Source organism: Pholis gunnellus (genome assembly GCF_910591455.1).
Source record: "Pholis gunnellus genome assembly, chromosome: 3".
Taxonomy (NCBI): Eukaryota; Metazoa; Chordata; class Actinopteri; order Perciformes; family Pholidae; genus Pholis; species Pholis gunnellus.
Genome location: NC_136529.1, coordinates 10,777,875 through 10,788,761, shown reverse-complemented (window position 1 = coordinate 10,788,761; position 10,887 = coordinate 10,777,875).

Sequence of the window (10,887 nt, the reverse complement as noted above, 5' to 3'; positions counted from 1 at the left end):
GTGCTATACGTGGCAGTCTTTTCACACTTTTTTAGGCATTTCCCTGCCCTCTCATTTCACACATGGTGTGTTACTGGTGTAAATCTTTAAGTGAAGTGTTCCTTTTATTCTTAGCGTTCATTAATGCTTTATGTTTTACACTTCAGTGAAATGAGAGGGGAGAAATAAAAGCTCCTATACTGCCGCAAAAGTGGTCCGCAATGGACCACTTTTCCTCATTTTTATAAGACTTGTAGTAATCTAAAACTTTGGCGTGTTCCCATTTACAGTTCTCTTCAAAAGAGAGCAAGTGAGATCTATAATTAGAGAATGAGTTAAGCTCTTAACAGTCCCTTCAAAAAGCTTTCTCTGCTCTATTTACTATTTTCTGCTCTGTGTGGTTTGGATGATTTGGGTACGTACAGTAGGCACTGCAGGCTTGATGAACCTCGGGGCGTTGGGTGGGCACCATTATGTTCCCCGAGGCTGATTATATGTTTCGTCTAGTTACTGTCCATATGACAGCTATCAGTGGTATTAGTAGCTCCAGGTTTTTGTAGTGTTGCTGCTAGCTCATTAGCCCGAACCAGTTTGAATGCAACAAGTGGCATGATTGTTAAATTAACAAAAATAACAAAATAAATGTCAACTTTTTGTGATTTTCTAAGCTTTCTAGTTAATTCTGGTCCATCTAGGCAATTGATGACATACATATAACCCAAGTAAGCATGTTGCACCTTTTTCCTTCCATGTTGCCAGTTACCCGCAGAGGATTCTGGGTAAAGACCCCAGTGTAAACATTTCAGATCTCTGAACTGTGTCTCAGTACTTGATGCTCAAATATACATACATATATAATATATATTTGATTTTGATTGATCAGTGTTTTTAAAAGTTAGTGACGGGTCTTAATGGATAACATCGAACTTGTATTGTTGTATTCAGCCTCTGAATCATCTTCAATGCCTGCACACTGACCAAAGATTCCTCTGATACATCTTCAGAAGCCTGGATTCAACAGCATAAACCTTTATTCACCATTGGCAATATGAATAAGCAAATCCTAAAACAATAAAGCCTCCTTTACCAAAGTCCTTATTGTGCGTGTAGACTGACTTCCACATATCAGACTGTCAACATTTTTCAAGAACAGACATAGATTTCTAATTGCTGTATTTTATTGTTGTTGAAAATAAATTAGAAAGTGTTCCAAAGCTTTGGCATCAATTTCTTGTGTATTCGGTCGCTGGCAGAATTTTTGGCCTTTTTTTGTTTTCAGAAAAGGTTTCACTTTGGTAAAGAGCAGGAAGCAATAAGACTGTCTCCATCATGTTCACCAGTGGTCAACCTTTCCGTGCAAACCTTCTGGAGGAGCCGTTTTACGCTGGCAAAGATCTTTTCTTCTGGTTGCTCAGCTCTATAGAAAATCAAACCACTCCCAGTTGCAAGTTTTATCGAAGTGATGGCAGTGAGAGTTTGTTTTCCCACAGAGGAGATAGACTACTACTCCTTGTCTCAACATAGTGTACCTTGTGCTGTTGGCACCACGGGAAATAGAAACTTGGTGGTGAGTTTAAATGGCATAAGTTGATTGTCTTGCGTGCCAAGGACCCTCAAGTGAGTGAATAAGAAAACAGAGGTGATGAAGCATTACACTCCTCTTACTAGGGCTCGGTATCGAACCTTATTTACCTTTTGAGTTACAAACTAAATGAGTCTGTAGAACCTGGTATTGATAACTGTCCGATACCAACCCTTGTGATAAATAATTGGTCTTGTAAAGTTGCTCTTTGATCAGACATTTCCTGATAAAACTATAATTTAGCTAATTTTGAGACTGCATTAAATCAACGTATCATCATACAGTTGTCAAAGATAACTTGTTTGTTACGTAACTTAAGTAATGCCACTTTCCGCACTTATTTGAACCCAAACCACGATCTTTTCCGAAATCTAACCAAGTTAAAAAAGTATAATTTTAGTACATTACATTAGAAACTTGACTTGAAATTTCAGATGGTGTAACAACGTCTAGTTTGAACCCTTTCCTCTTAACCTTTCGAATCATGGTGTTGTGGTGTGTATTTTATATATCTACTTATATGCTGGTGAAGACTATGACAACTCTGTTTTTGAGTTATAAAGTAAGTTAAATATCAGAGTACTAACTTGAGTAGGAAATGACAGATGTCTTTCAAGCGCTGCAGGCATGCAGTACTCCCAGCAGCTTCGACATACTTTAGTAAATGCCAGTTCATTCAGCAGGCACCTTCGTATGAAATAATAGTGAGAAGTTTGCCATGTTAGTTTGTCTTGGAGGTAACACAAAAGCACAGACGCATGAACAAACTAGCATAGAGCAGTGTGACTCCCTAGATGTTAGGCTGTGTCTTTACATCGACATCACATGCTTGGTTTTTAAAGCATCCTTCTTTTGGGGGTGAATGGCCTTCTGTTTTCTACATCGGTATTAAATTGGCCTCTCGGTATCATTAGGCCATTACAGCAACCAAGTAAGTGTGTGGATCAATGGAATATCTCGCCATAATGCATTTCCCTTTTCATTCCCCTCTGGGCTGCAACCCTCAGAAAATTAACAATGTTAATAATACTGCGACGGAGGGGGAAAATTGAAATGATTAGATGTGTTTTACTTCGCCGCTGATGGAAATGTGGTGAAAGGGAATCAGGGTCAGGGATAGACTTGCCTTGCAGCATGACTCTGTGCTATTTTTCCAGGCTGTGTGGTCAAAGATTCAGAGAGCTTGTCAACGGAAAATGAGCGAGCAAGAGAAGTGGGGGAGAGGAGAGAAAGAGGGAGACGTATAGACAGAAAGACTGGGAGAGATGGGGGGGGGGGGGGGGGGGGGGGGGGGGGGGCAGGATGGTGGGTTATACAACACGCCAGTTTAATATCGTGTTCATTTGCCCTGCTGTTGATGCTGCTGATTGTGTCACTTATGCCTTTTTGAACATGCTTTTAATAAAATGACCTGACTGGCTCGAGTGGCCTTTTCTCTACTTTGGGGCATGTTGGTGGTTTTGAGTAATTCAACCACCAACAGGCTGCATTTCAGCCCGTGGACAGAACATATTCAGTCACCAGACACGGTGGTAATCACACGTAGCAATGAGGAGAAAGTAATCCCTTCCATATATACTGTATATGCAAATACAAAGGATCCTTAATGTTTTGTGCTGCTAGAACTTTGAATATTGTTTTGAAAGAGCAACATCATTTCCACCCCTAGCAAAATGCATTCCTGTCTCGCTGTGATGTCTCAGTGACCACACGTCAGAAATAATCCCACATGGCACTGGGGAGACATTAATTTTTTACTGTTCGCAGAATGACAGTGTTATCATCCCCCTTTGGAATTACAAATGTTGCTGTACAGAGCATTACATGCAAGTATCAGCCCTAGAGACACAGAAGTCCATCGACTCCCAAACAAATCCCAGTCCGCCGCCTTCTTGCTGTATACAAGCCGACATCTGGCCTGTAATCTCCCCGTCTGTCGAGGAGACCTGCGGCCACCTAATGACCCCAACAGGCGTCATGCATGCAATTGCTTGGGATGGTGCAATGACAGTCTCTTTCAATATCTCTTTATACATACTTTGTGAAATGAGAGGGACTTTGAGGAGTACTACCTTTCTTACTGGACACTGCAGGTTGTCTGGGGAGAAACATACATGCAGTGTTTCATGGTTGGACATTGATCCTTAATATCTTTACTGCATCTTAGAAAAAACCTTTTATACACTACCCACACTCGGATTTCTTATTAGATTTTCATGATTGACGTGTGGAAAATGTGAAATATTGTATTTCATGGCAGGGCTGTACACATGACACTTAAACTTGAGGCTAATTTGGGTATTCTTCAACCTGGACCCTGATTTCCCTTTACTTGGTCCAGTATTGAGGGAGTACACTACAGCAGGCAGCCCACTCAACGGACTGTAATGTAATCACATCGGGCAATTCCTCACCGTCAATTTACGTCCACTACAAATGCTTTATTTTTGCCTCTGACAGGCTTGTCATTTTAAGTATCTGGCAACATTATGGAAAGGACCCAATAGATAAATAACATTTAAATTACCTTTCGCTTTCTGTTAATAATTGTGTCATATGAGTGGTCCTCTGTGTGACATAAATGTTGTCATCTGCCCATGTCTGCGAGGATCCGCGTGGACTCTATGTGGACTATATGTGCAGCCCAAAATTTGTGACCACATGGACCGTACACATATAGCATATAGCACGATCCAGTTTCATTCCACATTCCACTCCAGTTGGTGGCGTATGCACCTCTATCTGGTTTGCCAAGAAGAAGAAGAAGCTACCTAAATGGATATTTGTTTATAAGAGAGATTGTGTGAGGAGATTCGTCGTTACCCACATTTACATAATTTGTTTTTAAAGGAATACAAAGACAGCCAAATGGCGTTGAACTCCTGGCAAAAATGTTTACGTCCCGACCTAAAGTGTGAATATTTGAAACAGCTAGAGCAAATTTGCTTTCAGACGCTCACTTGACTTAAGACTTTATCTGAATGACTTGAGCGGTTCCTACAATTAAGATTAAAAAATCATCACAACCCCTTGTAAAGATTATTCAGCATGGTGAGCGACATGTGCAACCAAAGTCACATAAGAAAACATCAAATACTCATTTTAGTTGTGCGTGGTTGAGTCTAGGGAGGCAGAAATACCTTGTATGTAAGTTAGAAGTCAATGTTAATATACACAAGCTTTCACATGTTTCGTCTGAGTTATCGGTCTCCACCAGTTAAGCCTGTTTCCTTGCTGTGATTCTAATCAATTAGCTGCTTTTTGCCATCACATGTTAACTCTTATTGATTTCTTTGAACACTGTTGTGTCGAAAGGTACAGAGCTGCAGCCCACCTCCTTCCCCTCTGCCCCCACTGGTTTATACATATTTAGTCAGTGCCCCCAGACCCTGACAGCAGCTGGTGCTGAGGTTTGGGTGGGAGCTCATTACTCCTTGGTGGAGCCCTACCAAAAGGAGGGGAGGGTTTTTTTAAAGGGAGTAAATTGAGGTTTTCTTTTTTGGGTTACTTTATTTCGTACGGGCAAATCCGACTCCATCCATGCGCCGTGTGATCTGTTCCATGTGTCGTGTGTGTGCCACCAGCAGTCATCTCTGGTCTCCTCGCCCCAGAAATAACTTCCGTCTAACTTCCTAGATTTAATTAACTCCCCTCTTGGATGTGCTTATTTCACTGAAATAACCAGAGTTTTACTCAGTATTTTCAAATGGGAATTTTATTTTTCTATCTATTTACAGTTTTCTTTTAGCTTAAAATCTTCAGACATTACAATTTCTTTAGTTTTATGTAGAAATCGTTTACGGTTTTCTACAATTATGTCAGCCGACAGTCCCATATAGTAAATATCTTTAATATAACTTAAATACTTAAATCTTATAATAATCTATACTCTATAATATTTGCTCATTCACTGCACAGTGAATACTTTTGAGGTACTTGAACTTTACTTGAGTATTTTCATATTTTTTTCTACTTTGTACTCCTAATTTAATGACATTTCAGAGGCAAATATTGTACTTTTTACTCTACAAACATGTATCTGACAGCTACTAATTGCTTTTCAGATGAAGATTGTACATCGTTTTGACTTTTCAACCCTTACAAAAGAATTGGGCTCCCTTTGTCGCTTTTCAGATATTTATAAGTTGTTAGCAGTTCCGCCAAAGTAACATTTCCCCTCTTAAGTGGTCAGATGATTTCATTTGTTTGAAAATTATATATTTTTTAAAATGCAAATGTTTTTCTTTTATACTCCATTCATTAAATTATCTCACGACCCCTCCCATTTATCTTGTGACCCATTGCAGGTGCCTGACCCATAGATTAAACTACCTTACTGTATGTTGAGTATAAAACAGCTTCACCATCATCTCCAACATACATCATTATTAACAAGCAACTGTTATATATCATAATAGATCAGACACTTTGAGTACATTTTTGCTGATAATATTCATGTACTTTTATTTAAGTAATGTTTGAATGCAGGACTTTTACTTGTTATTGAGTATTTTTCAGATTATTGAATTGGCATTTTTACTTAAATATATGATCTTCCACCACTGCTTATACTTTTACAGGAATCTTATCAAGTTCAAATACTGGAAGGACATGTAGCACAGCTGAGACTTACAAGACAAAGACTCCATCTCTCCATCTTCTATCAGGGGATCGAAGCTCTACATTTGACATCTTAGTGCCATAACGATGTGGTCTGGAGGACTGTTTATTTATGAGAGACATTTTGCACTGCAGAAGCGGGATAATATCTTCAAGTGGGTCAAAGGAGTGCGTTCGTCTCTATGTTCTAGACGAGTGGCCAAGAGTATCGGATGTCCCCGTCTATTGAGTGATTGTGTGGAACAGAAGTGAAGTGTTCTTGATTTGTGTTTCCTCCTTTGGAGAGGAGACTGATGTGGGGACTTCCCGGTGATACTGATCAAGAAGAGAGAGGGGGATCAAAACAGGGTTAGAAACAGAGGGGTTGTGGATTAAAGCAGGGTTCACAACTGTCAAAAGTGGTGCTTGATAGACGCAAAAGGTTCAGAGTGAATGTGCGGCAGGCTGGAGCTGGAAAAAGGCTGTAAGAACTCATAACGGTGAGAGGAGTGGGCAGGGCGTACAATACAGAAATAGAAGGACATTATGTAGGTAAAATAAGCAGGCCGTACCTAAAGGGGACTTTATTACTTATAACCTAAAACCCCTAAAATCAAAACAAAAAGGCCAAGCCGCACCATATGTGTGCAAGAGGAAGCTCGTGTCTTCTCTCCTTTAGACCACCCAACGCTTCACCCACACACACTCCTGAAAAACACAGGGAGACCGTGCAGGACTGAACCTACCAAACTTCCCATATTTCACAAGATCTTGGAACTAAGTTTAATTATTTCAGTTCATCTATTCTTTCATGCTTGGGAGAGCAAACCACACAACTGAAAACAGACGGATTAAAGGTACTGGGTTGTGCAACTTTACTTCTCTTGAATGAGAAGTGTCCTGAAGTTGGGACAAAGCTTTCGTCAGGAAGCAAGACGGGAAATTCAATCGAAGAGATGAACAATTCCTCCACCCTGACTTGGAGTGCAAATGTAGAAATTCTCCCAAAGCCCACGGTGCTTTGACTGAAAATAAAGAAGAAACCTTCCTTCCCCCCACTTGCCTGAAGCCACAGCATGTGGTCTACTCTGTTGCTGCTCTAAAAATGGCAGGCGGCCTCGGGAGAAGCCCAGAACAGCCTCCACCGTAATGGCCGTGTGGGTGTGGCCCCTCGTAGATGGCTTTTGAGGGGGCCCCTCCCGGACGCCCGCACCCCTTGCCAGCGCCCAAGGGCTCCAGGCTGCCTGACCAGAGACACCGCGATGCGGCCCACGCTGAACCCAGGCCGAGCGGGGCTAGGATGGGCTGGGCCAGGCCAGGGCCAGGACAAGCTCCACAGCTGCTTCATGGCAGGTTCCTGCACTCCTGCCCTCTGCTGGGGTCACCGAGAAATAAGGCATCAAGAAAGAAATGCGGAAAAAACGAGAATAGTCCATCAAGACTTGTATTTCTGATTGACTGAAGCTTTACGAAAACCTGACAAACACGGCCATATCTTGTGTGTTTGTACTTTTTATCTATTTTCATTTTATGAAATAACGAGATGTTCTTATCTCATAAAGATAAAAAAGGATTAAGGACAAAAAAAAAGGTTTTAGTTATTGTTGTTAAACGTTATTGCTGCCATTTGATTGATTGTACAATTGCAATGTGGTGAAATTTTACTAAATACATTTTTCATGTTGTGTACAGTAAGTATCATTTTGAGGTACTTTTACTTTACTTGAGTATTTCCATTTTATGCTCCACCTCAGTTCAGAGGGAAATATTTAGCTTTTCTTTCTCTCGACAGCTACAGTCACCAGTTACTTTGAAGATTCAGACTTTACATACAAAACATTTGATTGGTCTATGTAATATCATGCATTGACAGTAAATTAATTAGCTGCCAACATTAAAAAACTCTTCACACATTGCATCAGTAATGATAATCCAATGTATAATAATATAACACTTTATTATCAACACTGCATTTTTCTGATCATACTGTGACTTGATTCAAACTTTGAAAGCAGCACTTTTGATTATTTTTACACTGTGGTGTCGCTACTTTTAGCAACAATATCTCAGTACTTCTTCAACCAATGCAACATTTAAAGTAAAAACAAACACAGACAGTATGTGCAGTCAGTAGTAGGTGCCTGGCAAAGACTGACGCCAAAAAATGAGAGAATGAAATGAGCTGGTACGCTATGTTCTACCATTTCCACTGTTTTAATGTGGTGAAGAAAAGGCTTTAATCCTTAAAAGGATCTCTGGCAGGTCAAACAAACACAGAGCAATTCCATGTACGCATCCTGTAGAGGAGTAGCCTGTCATTGAAAGAAACAAACCCTGTCCATCTGAGCTCATTTTTTCACATCTTAAAGCCCTGTAATACAAAGAAAAGTCAAGTTCTGAACAAAGCTTCGGCCTTTCTTGCTATGTTTCAACACATCACAAGTTCCTCAGATGCTGCTAGTGTTGATTTTTAACGCCCTGGCCTGTACAGTCGATATGCACTAACCATGTGTAATAGATCATTGCAGGGGTTGAGTTTTGCATGTAAAACTGCACATCTGATGGTAATGCCGCCTGAACTGTGATAGTGAGTGATAGGGTGAAGCCAGCCAGTCACCTTCTGGTTTGAATCAGAGGGAAGGGGATCGGAGGGGGTTGCTCTCGGTAGGTTGGCTTTTATTGCTTCTCTCCTTTGGTTTTAAACAGATCTGCCTGTTTGTGGAAGTGTGGCTGGCGGTTGGCTCCTCAGCTGGCAAGGCAGCGGCGTTTAATTGCTCTTTGTTGTGGCGGGTTGGGGGAGAAGGAGGCCCTGTGGTCGCCGCTGCACAATGGTGCTCTGGCTTGCCAACACACACGCACAAACACACACATTGAGACACACATGGACGTACCTACACACTCACGCAAGCGCGCCATGCGTTCTTGAACACGTACGTTGATCGCACGCAAAACCAGTTGCACATACACGTACCGAAACTAAGTATATTTTTGTTAAAATTCACATTTTCTAATAGCCTTATATTCTTTATTCTCCGGTCTTTTGCTTTTTGAAAAAAGTAGAAGTAGTTACCGCTCACAAGCCACCATATAATAGTGCACATAGGAAACAGCTTAATGGTGTAACAATGTTGGTTTATAATGGATTAACTCAGTGTTGGAGGAAATAAAAGAGGAATTACAGGGAGAATAAACAGAAGCAGCATGGTTTGTATATTTGGTCTGTACTGTGAATGGGCAAGCATATAATTATCACATTTACAGGGAAGAGCTGCTGAATAATGGGTCACAGTGGGTGTAGCAGCAGACCAGTGTATCCTCCCTGATCGGCCCCTCCCAGTGTGTGTGTGTGTGTGTGTGTGTGTGTGTGTGTGTGTGTGTGTGAGAGAGAGAAAGACAATCCTGAGGACATTTGATCAACAAGTCAGTGCTAAGATATCAAACCACACTATGACCTAACTTTTGAACAGCTCTAAACCAAATCACACATTGATTCTGTGACCTTGTGGATCACACAACGTAGTTTAAACCAGTTTTTGTTGCTTCTTCTCACCTCGGCCGTCTCCAGCGATGCGTTGGTCCCCGCCAAAAATGTCTTTGCCTTGTTTACTTTTCCGGCAGCCCCTGCACGTGTGTTTATCCAAATCTAAAGTATTCTCGTTTTTTCTGCTCCTCCGTCACGGTGGCTTTTTGTGCTCAGCTGTGGTGAGTTTTGTGTATTTTTGTGTAATGTACTCCTACAATTGGACGAATGATGTGCTCTTGTGCTCTGCCCGACCCCCCCCCCCCCCCCCCCCCCCCTCCCCTCCCAGAGAGGTTCTTTTCCATTGATGCACTTACTGTAAAGTGTTCCCTCTGCCTCCATTGCTGACCACATCAACTTGGCCAATCACTGATGACTCATTATACACACATAAACAGAACAAAGCACAAACAGTCATCACAGAATTACTGCATACGTTTATACGTGCAGCACGGCAGTGTTTTTAGCTACCCACCTCTCTCTTTATTTCTGTCTCTCTCTCTATCTCTCTAACACACACACACACACACACACACAGCATGGATGCACGCAGCACGAACAGAACGCTACGCCGCTGTAATTTTTGGAAATGAAAATGGAAACTGGCACCAATTAGGGAAACCAATAAAGTAACCTCAGTTCCATACGTCTGCCAAGTGGTAGAGGGGATTCAACTGGAGAGTATAGAGTTACATCCAGCCTTTAGGTTATCATCCAGATAACATCATCCAGTTGTATACATCCCTCTTCTCTGCCTTTACAGAAGCAGGACATCACATAAAACCGATTTGGTCCCTCGCCACTTGGAATGAGCTTGTTCCATGTTGATTTATTATCTCAGTGTTTCTCAACAAGACAATATCATTTAGCCAGTTATAAAAAGCCTTTCATTAGGTAAGTCAATGTTTACATCCAGCTAACTAACAGTGGATCAGTGAGAGGGACATGTTTTGATTTAGTTAAACACTTACTAATTGTGACCCTCATGGCTCCTGCGATAAATTGGTTCCTGCAGAACGCTGTGTGTAAGAGCGGAGAGGGAAGGAGGCAGATGGGGCAGTAAGTTTAATCCTGCCTCTGGAAGAGACGCAGTAATTGGGTAATGATTCTGTGGCCCTCTGGTGCTGATGTGGTGTTGAGAGAGCAAAGGAGAAAGGAAAAGAGAGAGAGACCTGAGCTTCAGGAGAACCACTAAATGCTGCCACAT